Source organism: Podarcis cretensis (genome assembly GCF_951804945.1).
Source record: "Podarcis cretensis genome assembly, chromosome: 7".
Classification (NCBI taxonomy): domain Eukaryota; kingdom Metazoa; phylum Chordata; class Lepidosauria; order Squamata; family Lacertidae; genus Podarcis; species Podarcis cretensis.
Genome location: NC_137176.1, coordinates 40,140,496 through 40,150,997, shown reverse-complemented (window position 1 = coordinate 40,150,997; position 10,502 = coordinate 40,140,496). Strand labels below are relative to the sequence as shown.

The 10,502-nt window shown below is 41.2% G+C and overlaps 1 long non-coding RNA gene across 1 annotated transcript in view; it reads left to right on the top strand.

Moving 5' to 3' along the window:
* The window catches only part of LOC307219674, a 586,866-nt gene that overhangs the window by 23,426 nt on the left and 552,938 nt on the right, over positions 1 to 10,502 (top strand). The gene's annotated exons all lie outside the window — the stretch shown is intronic.

The following is a 10,502-nucleotide window of genomic DNA, read 5'->3' as shown; positions in this document are numbered from 1 at the left end:
CCCACAATAATCTTTCCAGAAAAATGTTTTTTCATGCCTTCATAACCAGGCACATGTACAGACCCTGCATAACATATGGGTATATATGAGCACCAGCTTTGTGTATCCAGGTCCGACCAAAACATTGTGCGGGGAAGAGAGGGAGGAGAGCTGCCACAAACCCATTCACTGTGACACATTGACAAGCCACACTTTTGAAGATGTGAAGAAGGCTAAGGAAAGCAATAAATATGCACACATTTTTGTTTCTGCATTAGTTTCATATGTCTCTTTTAATCATTTTCAAACTGCAAGGAATAGACATGTTATTATCCTTAATGAAAAAAGTCCCTTTTTCTGATTTCCACATCCTATTGTAATCCATACAATTATTCCTGGGGGGGGGGGGGTATGCTGAGCAATCAATTGAATCAATTAAGCTAAAGCATAGAATGGAACCCAAATGCTTCTTTGAAGGAACACAAGGTTCCATTCTATGCTTTTGCTGTGACAAACACACACAAACAAACACACCTGTCTGTCCATCTGTCTCCTCCCCACCCCCTTTCTCTACATGTAGCTATTAGCATTTTTCAAAATTGTCATTTGAATCAACAAACAAAAACTGAGGTGTTGACAAATGAAAGAGAATGCTCTCTTTTCTTGCACTGAAAGGTTGCTCCAGAAGATTAAAATGGATTTCATTATCTTTTATATAGTTTTTCCACAAGGAATTTATTATATACAACACTTATTGCCTTTTGTTTATGATTTTTTGTGGAGCTTAGTGTTAACATATTTTTAAACAAAGTTTTGAGGCTTTGTATAATCCATCCAAGTTTAGCAACAGAAGTAATTAAACAACACTGAAGTGCACTGTCTGCTTCCTTAGAGGACTACATTATGCTTCTGATTAAGGTGCCCACAAAAGATTATGCCGCAATAAATTTATTATCTTTTAGATGCCATAAGATGTCACCTAAAGGTGCTGTCTCTGCTGCAACATACCTTTCAGACTGTTCCCTCAGGAACAGGCTGTTATTCATTGACTGTTAGAAGAAGGTGCATAATACTATACTGTTTTGAGAGATAAAAAGCATCACAGCTTCCCAAGGGGACTCTTCTTCTCTAGAGTGTACAATTTAATGTCAGCATACATCATACTTTAACTATGTTTCACATCCACTCAGGGTCCTCCAGAGATTATTGGACTACAATTCCCATCATCCCTGACTATTGGTCCTAGAACATCTGAGGGGCCTCAGGTTCCTCACCCTTGTCATGGTTTAAGCTGCTAGAACACTCCATCTAGAAGTTATGTAGCTATATCTCTGCGTCTATGTGTGTGTGTGTTTTTCTATCGTATCTTAGAAATTCCTTGAACAAATGTATGCAATATGCTGCTCTGCTCCATGTGCATTTCAAGGACTGTTTAAAAAAGGAAAGATGGCAGGAAACAGTTTTACATTTTCACACTCCTCAGGTGCAAAGCTTAACCAGCTTTGATCTTCTTCTACTAATGCTGTGTAATGTCAGGTTTGCAACCCTTTGTACAGAACGATTAGTTTTCTTGTGTAACTGCTCTGCATGAGTCTGGAAATGCTCTGATGAAATCAATCGTGATGTCAATGTAAGGGACATTGCAGGTTAATCATGGATTTACATGCACAGCTTAGTATATAAAGTTCCTATTTGCCATGCACTGCAAGACATTAGCAAATTCTGATCTTAGAGCTGTGCTTCTAATAGTACTGATTCAATGTCACACTGTAGTGATGATGTCTCTCGTGCCACCTAACTTTGGCTTCCATTCATTAGAAGACAATATTTTATTTCCTTTAAAAGTATCCGTACTAGATGGAAACAAGCCTATTGCCTCTGATTATACAAACATAACCAGATTTAGGGCCACACAGCTGGTTCCCCCATACTGGGTGCTATATGTTGTCTTTGTGCTCATTTTAGCACCTTGGCTCTCATCACTTTTTCTCTGCCATCTTAGATTTAATGGCTATTATGCTGTTACTGCTGCTCTGGACAGCATAACAACTCCTACCCCCCACTTCTCACAGGCTGCCTAGATCTCAGATTTCCTACAGAAACAGAATACAACAAATGAGCAAACTGACACATTAACAGGATTTTTCTTCTTGCCAGATACAGCAGCCTGAATTATTATTGCTATTATTATGATTATGGACCTTTTTCAATGCAGAAGTGCTAAAGCAGTTGATGGCATTGATAAAATATGCAAAGGATGAAATCTAGTGGTGCTGTTCTGCTGATGGAATGGGAAAGGGGGTGGGGTTTTTTGTTTTGCAAGTCCCCCCCCCCCCCCCGCAATCTTGCCAGATCTTCTCGTAAAGTTGGACTTCACTAACACGCTAGAGCAGATTTAGAGAAAAGCATGTGGGGGCTGTTGGGGCAAGGGAAATAACCCAAAATTGCATTCCTTCCCATTCCACTGATGGATGCCTTCCATCTGCCCAGTAACAACATGGGAAACCACCCATTAAAAATATAATATAAAAAGCCATCAGAACAATATAAAATATTATGACTGCTAAATGTTGAGCTATACATACAGAATGGGATAAGGATGTGAATAATGACAGCCTAAAATTATGTAACAGAAGCAATCTGCATATTTTCTTAAACTTTCTGTATGTTCACTTGTCCATCAGACAACTGGCTGCAACAGCCAGAAACAGAACCTCCATGTTCAAAGAAGGGAGAAACAAATGCCATCATTATTTCTTTTGAGTTTCCTTAGCACATCCAGTTAACTTGAGCTAAATGGACCAATAGTCTGGTTCATGCTAGCAATTTTCATTTCCCTGTGCCTTTGCTATTGACACAATAGCTGCACCAACAAATAACTCAGCAACTCAGCATCCTATTCAATTAGCGTCCAACTGCTGTTCCAAATATTAAACTTACAAAGCACAATGCCATGTCAATTTTCTATTAATATTATGGCAAAACAAACATTTAAGATTGGAACATTAAAGCTCAAATGTAGTTACCTTCCATCACAAGTGGATTTTCAGTAAGTTCTGTTGTTCTGTTGAGAGACAGACAATCGTCATCAAAGTTTTTTGATGTTCTCTCAGCCAAATTCAGTTCCATCTAGTGGCATTTATACTCCTAATAAAACAACCCCAAGCCTATCATACATGCAAAGCTACAGTGCTTAGGGTGAGGTTTCACTCAAGTTCCTACTGAAGCTCATAAAACATTCCAGAAATTTATTTTAGAATCCAAGCATTGGTAAGCCAGACTCACCACTGATGTTGAAGCAAGAGAAGAACTGTTTGCTTTCTTGCTGTGGAATTTGTAGCTGCCCAGATATTTGATTGCTTTAAAGAATATGTTTGCTGACATTTATGAGTTCAGTTATGGTATTACATAAGGTCAGTCACACCATTTAATATGTTTGCATTAAACTGTGAAAAGCTTAAGCTTCTTTTGCAATTATCTCCTTATTTTGTTGCTTTGTTAGAAGTAAGAGCTTACTTGGCATAAATTCATTTAGTTCACCAGCTGTGAATGATAAACTAAGGATAAGCTGTCATGACCACTTTAGTTCCACCATGAATAGATTTTTCTCAGCAGCCATTTCACTTGAGACATAGAAATGACTCTTGAGAAACTGTAGCCCTGCCAGTCAAATGGAACATGTGATTTCAATGCCACCTTTTAGTGTCACAACCATTTTGTCATTTAATGTTTTTGTGAGGAAAATACTTCCAGGATTTATTTTATTGAGGGAGAGGAGAGACACTAGATGTCTTCTTACAGATTTGGATGAACTGATATTTGGCATTCTGTGCAAACTGCACATCCTTAAATTTAGAGGAACCTTCCCTTCCCTTACTTTGAGGAAAATGTACCATCTTCTATATTTTAATTCACTGGAAGCAAACCCTATTCTCTGTGACATTTGGTGCAAATCTGTTAAGAGGAGACATATTTTGGAGATGTGGGGTAAATTTGTTCCCATCAGAGTAAGGTTCACTTTGTCTCCAATTACTACTTGTAGACAAACTGTAAGCATGAAGAATTTTGACAACTCAACTTTGAAATTAGCTGCTCTCTGACATGTTAAGGCAGACAGTTCTTTTCTTCTTTCTAACCTAATGCTTCAGCTCTTGGATGTTATTACTTCTAAAACTGCTTTCTCCTTCAATGATTTCTTTAATATTATCACAGTTCTATCTGTTCAAAGTGAAAACATAACTATTTTTGGGGCTGCTGTATATCTTTACAGTTAAAAGGTTCTTGGCTGAAGCATAAGGATGGTTACTTGATGTTCTTGGAGCCTGAAATGTGGCACATTGGGTTTGGGAAGAGGATTCTGCTGAGAATGTGTGTAACACAGAAACAGAGGGTGAGGGGTGGAGAATGAGGAAAATTTGAATCAGGCCAGTAAGAGATTGTGTGGTCAAGGCTTTATCCTCACAAAGCAGGACATAAGAATGTAAACTTGTGCTAGCCTTTACTATTGTGGAGGAATTGCATAACTGAATGTTCAGTTAACAAAAGAGGTTAATTTTCTTCCTAACAAGGCAATTATCTATGTGTAAGGAATTTCTTTTGTAGGAAGAGCATTACATCCTGCTTTCCTTGGTGTTAAAGCCAAAAGACAGGTTTCTCTCACCTGTTTTCTTACAAACTACATAACAAAGCCTGCTTTGGTGTCCTACCAATATTCAGTTTTCTGGAAGCAGGAAAGGTATGTTGTTGCTTTTGAAGGAATGGTGCTGAATGAAAACTAGCCATACAAAACCATCATAAGCTTTTTGTACCATATGCTCACAAGGAAACTGCAGCTGAAATCCTATACACACTTACCCAAGAGGAAGCTGCACTGAATTCACTGGGACCTACTGTTGTGCTGTGAGCTGGTTGAAATGCTGCCTGGAGCTTTCTACTGATTTGCTATGTAGGCATGCACAATACCATAGAAGGATTTCCGGTGCACAAAAAAACCCACCAAAAAACCAGTTTTGGCTCTTTGAAGCCAGCGAGTCTGGGCATTTCCCAGACAGGATTCTTTGATGTTAGATTTTTATGTCATAAAACAAGACAGAAGCTAGTAATATAGTTACAGGGCAAAGCTTGTCCTCTACAACTTTATTTGACTAATACACATATTAAATGAAACAAAGAGAATGTGAGTGAAATGTATACTCTATCATAAATATTCCCCCCCCAAAAAAAAAAAATTGCAGTAGAATGCCATCAAACTCAGGTACCTTAGCTTGCTTCCAGGTGGCCCATCTATTGAGCATTTACCCTAACTTCTTTGCACAAAGTTTGAGGGGGAAGGTTAGATGACGTCGACAATGTATTGACCATTTCGGTTTAGAGAACCGCAATGCAAAATCTGAAGAAATTCAGATATTTAAGGAGAGCTGCATTTCAGATTGTGTATTACCTTGAGAAGTGCAAATTAGGTGAAGATGGTATACAAACCGAATTCCCCCCCCCAATCCCTAAGTATAAGACAACTCTCACTGTCATCATACTTCTGGTTATATAGATTGCTTGGCCCATGCTAGCCTTGATATTGCTCCCATCTAAAATGTTAAGGCGAGAGTATGGTGGAGTACACTGAAGACTCTCTGAATGAACATCCAAGCCACTTCACAAGCTTCTATACAAGCACATCCAGGAAACCGATTGAGCTATAGTACCTGCCGCATCTGACTTGCACATTTGGAAGATTATGCAAGTGGACATGTTGCATGAATGCTGTCATGTACAATGAGGGGGCAGAGGCTTATCAACCTTTGTGAGCAGGGTACATTCCAAACTCAGAAACCTCTGTATCGTGACTTGTGCAAGTTATTTCCTCATGCTTCATAAGTAGGTCACATTGTGTAAGCTGTTTAAATGTGAAAATTAGGATCAAAGATAAGGGACCACAGACCTGGTCCAAAAACATATTGGCCTCAATCCAGGCATTTTGCACCAAGAACAAAGACTATACCTCCCATATACCTTCAGGAGTGGAGTTTGGCTGTAGAACAAGAAAGCAGGGTGGGAGTTTTCCATAATATTCTGCGTGCAATAGACCTCTCAAAACTATTGGGTGATAACCTAAGCAGGCTTAAAGGTAAAGGTTAAGGTACCCCTGCCCGTACGGGCCAGTCTTGACAGACTCTGGGGTTGTGCGCCCATCTCACTTAAGAGGCCAGGGGCCAGCGCTGTCCGGAGACACTTCCGGGTCACGTGGCCAGCGTGACATCGCTGCTCTGGCCAGAGCCAGAGCCAGAGCCGCACACGGAAACGCCGTTTACCTTCCCGCTGGTAAGCGGTCCCTATTTATCTACTTGCACCCGGAGGTGCTTTCGAACTGCTAGGTTGGCAGGCGCTGGGACCGAGCAGCGGGAGCGCACCCCGCCGCAGGGATTCGAACCGCCGACCTTTCGATCGGCAAGTCCTAGGCGCTGAGGCTTTAACCCACAGCGCCACCTGCTTACATGGAAGTAAATGCCATGTAAATTTACTACTAAATCCTGATAAATGTGCTTGGATGAAGATGATTACATAAAAGTGTGGTTAGACCTGCAACCTTAGATACACAATTCTTCCAGTGGTGACTTTGTTTTGGTGGGCAATCTCGTCAGATGCAACGTGCCATAAACTTTTCAGACATCAGAATCCTAATTTGCAATAATGAAATAGTCGGTCAATTGAATATAAATAACTAGCGGTCATTATTTGCCTAAATCTCATTAACATTTAATCAAACAAAACATTTTGCTACTTAAAGAAAGCAGTCCTTGTGTCTCTTCATTAAGTAAGAGTGACTCTTTCAGAATTACAATGCTGCTAGCCTATTAGGTACAATTTATTCCTTAATAATTGCTGATGAAAATACTAATAATTCTAGTCACATAAACTCCTGACAACAAAATCTGATTCTACTACATGCTATCAGCTGGTCCCAAAGCCTTGCATTATGAATGGTAGAGAAAAATTATCTGTTTATTGCTTCTAAAATCATAAAATCTCATGTGTGTCCTGCCCCTCTTTTTTTTCATTCTCAAAACTATAGGGCAGAACTTGCTAATCTGTGTCCCTCAGATGTTATTGGACTACAACTCCCTTCGTTCATGACCGTTGGACATGTTGTTTGAAGAGAAGAAGAAGAGTTTGGATTTGATATCCCGCCTTTCACTCCCTTTAAGGAGTCTCAAAGCGGCTAACATTCTCCTTTCCCTTCCTCCCCCACAACAAACACTCTGTGAGGTAAGTGGGGCTGAGAGACTTCAGAGAAGTGTGACTGGCCCAAGATCACCCAGCAGCTGCATGTGGAGGAGCGGAGACGCGAACCCGGTTCCCCAGATTAGGAGTCTACTGCTCTTAACCACTACACCACACTGGCTCTCACTGAGCCCATTGGGGCTGATGGGACTTGAAGTCAAATAATATCTCAGAGGAATGTTGAAATATTTGGTGCAGATAAGAGAAAATATTTTTGCAACACATGAACTATGGACTATGCACTCCCACAGGTGGCAGTGACGGTAACCAACTTGCATTGTTGTTGTTGTTGGTTTACTATTTATACCCCACCCATGGGACACGGGTGGCGCTGTGGGTTAAACCACAGAGTCTAGGACTTGCCGATCAGAAGGTTGGCGGTTTGAATCCCCGCAATGGGGTGAGCTCCTGTTGCTCGGTCCCTGCTCCTCCCAACCTAGCAGTTCAAAAGCATGTCAAGTGCAAGTAGATAAATAGGTACCACTCTGGTTGGAAGGTAAACGGCGTTTCCATGCGCTGCTTTGGTTCGCCAGAAGCAGCTTAGTCATGCTGGCCACATGATCCGGAAGCTGTACGCTGGCTCCCTTGACCAATAAAGTGAGATGAGCGCCGCAATCCCAGAGTCGGTCACAACTGGACCTAATGGTCAGGGGTCCCTTTACCCTCTACCCTTTATCTGGATGGGTCTCCCATCTTGTGCTCCACCCTCCAGCTCTGAAGCTTCCTCTCCTTCCGACTCTTGCCTCCTTGCCGGTACATCTCCCCACAAATCACTGACCTCCTCTCTCAAGTCAGACTCCATCCCTCCCCTCCTCCAGTGCACATTCATCAGTGTCCTGCCCGTCTCTGACACCAGCTCCCCACATACATCTGGTTGGCCTCTGTGAGAACAGTATGCTGGACTGGATGGGCCATTGACCTGGTTGGCCTCTGTGAGAACAGTATGCTGGACTGGATGGGCCATTGACCTGATCCATCAGGCTTGTCTTATGTTCTTAATGGAAAGCATTCCATGATTGTATTACATGTAAGAACAATAACAAAGAAAAAAGATTGTTGAATTAACAAGTGTCATTCTATGGCATGCGCTACAACAGTAGCCAGGGAGATGTTCCCAGGAAAAGCACAAGCCAGCCTTCTTTGTTATCTATGCTGCAGCACCCAGTTCCCAGGGGAGATATAGTGGTGCAATCAGGAGCACAACAGTTCCAAATTTGGAAGTGGAGGCAGAGGTTATTTATTTATTTATTTTGAAAGAGACTTGGATTTGATGGACCTGACCAAGTCAAACCAATGGGAGCTAGTCCATCTCTACCAACAATGTCATCATTTGTATACACATATGGATATAGGACCTGTATTATAATGATTGAATACTAAATTAGGAGGGGGGACTTGGCAGCAGATATAAGGATATTACATGCTTAATCCAGTTTATGTCATTACATTTTCTGCTTGGAAAAATATAAGAGAAATCATTTCTGTATATTTCTGGCATTGTTAGGAAAGAATACAAACGTCCAATCAATTAAATGAGCGACAATGCCGTGTGTGACTGTGTGTTTCTTCTGTCAAAGAGAAAGTCCTGGCATGTTGTAACCTGCATTATTTAATGGCATAAGATCACACAAAAGAAAGGCACAAGGATATACCAGGCCTGGGGTGTTTTTTTGTGTGTTTTTTTTGCCACCTTGCAATGGTTGAAACCATTACGTTATTATAGACTCAAAACAGCCAGTGAAATCTGATGTAGTAATTTTGGTAACATCAGCATTAAATAGCTTCTAGGCTATTTATTATAATTGGACAATTCTAACTTAAAAAAAAAACAAGTTAAAAGAAAAGAAAAAGCAGGCTGGCAAAACATCAAAAGAAAGCAGACTTCTCTTAGCAAGAAGAACATGGAGGAGAATGAACAGAGGAAGGGCTTTAGTTCAGCAGTAGAGGGTTGCAGGTTCATTCCCCAGAATCTCCAGGTAGGGATGGGAAAGAGTCACTTTCTGAAGCAGCTTCCTATGGTCCTATCACTGGCGGAGGAAGGGGAGTGTGGTGGGTGCGGCCTGCCCTGCCCCGGGTGTCATCCCTGAGGGGGGGTGACATTGCCACCCCTATGGGATGCTCACTGCTTGTCCCGCCCCTGTGGGTGGCTAGCCCCCCCCCCAGGTGCACAGCTAGCTCCTCCTCTGGGTCCTATGAGATTGTTCTATCATTATACCCCTGATCCATCTAGATAGGCAAAGCAGAAATTATTATTATTTGTATTTCTAAGCTGTGCACATAAAAACAACCCACAGACAATGGGCAGCAAAACAATCTACAACGTAAAACCAAACTGAGATATCCACACATGACACAAAAGGATGAATGTTTAGGTGATTGGAGACAGAAGGAAAGAGTAGCTAGAAAGCAGATCCTTTTAGATCAAAGTCCTGAAAGCTAATATTAATTTATTTGAGGTCTTCCTTCCTTTCAGACATTCTTTCAAAAATAACCCAGACTGTTTTCTGAGTGGGAAGCCAATTTAGGGGAAATTAAAAATCTTCTTGCAGTTACGTAGTATTTCTCCTGACACACCTCAGCAAAGATGTTTTTGAAATTACTTAATGTAAGAATATAAACATAGCGTCTCTGAGGAAAATCTGAGATCTTCTTCTAGATCATATTCACTGAATTGACCTGTACGCCTTTCTGTGCTAAGTCTAGCAAAGATTCATTGAATAATGCGATGCACCTCCCAATACAGTACACATCAGCCTTTGACAGAGTGCATAACGTAAACAAACATTGCACCTTCTGTATTTCATTGTCATTTTGCCCTGCTCCCATTTTTATACCCAAACACACACACACACACACACACACACACACCAACCAAGGATTTTGCTTACTGCCTGCATTTGCTGAAACTCTAAATACTACAATACAGTACCTCAGGTTAAGAACTTAATTCATTCTGGAGGTCTGTTCTTAACCTGAAACTGTTCTTAACCTGAAGCACCATTTTAGCTAATGGGGCCTCCTGCTGCTGCCACGCTGCCGCCGCTGTGCGATTTCTGTTCTCATCCTGAAGCAAAGTTCTTAACCCGAGGTACTATTTCTGGGTTAGTGGAGTCTGTAACCTGAAGCATCTGTAACTTGAAGCATCTGTAACCCAAGGTACCACTGTAACTCTGTTTAAGATGCAACAAGGCACTTCATTTTTGCTACAGCAGACAACACAGTTACAGCTATGCTGGTATGACTTCATG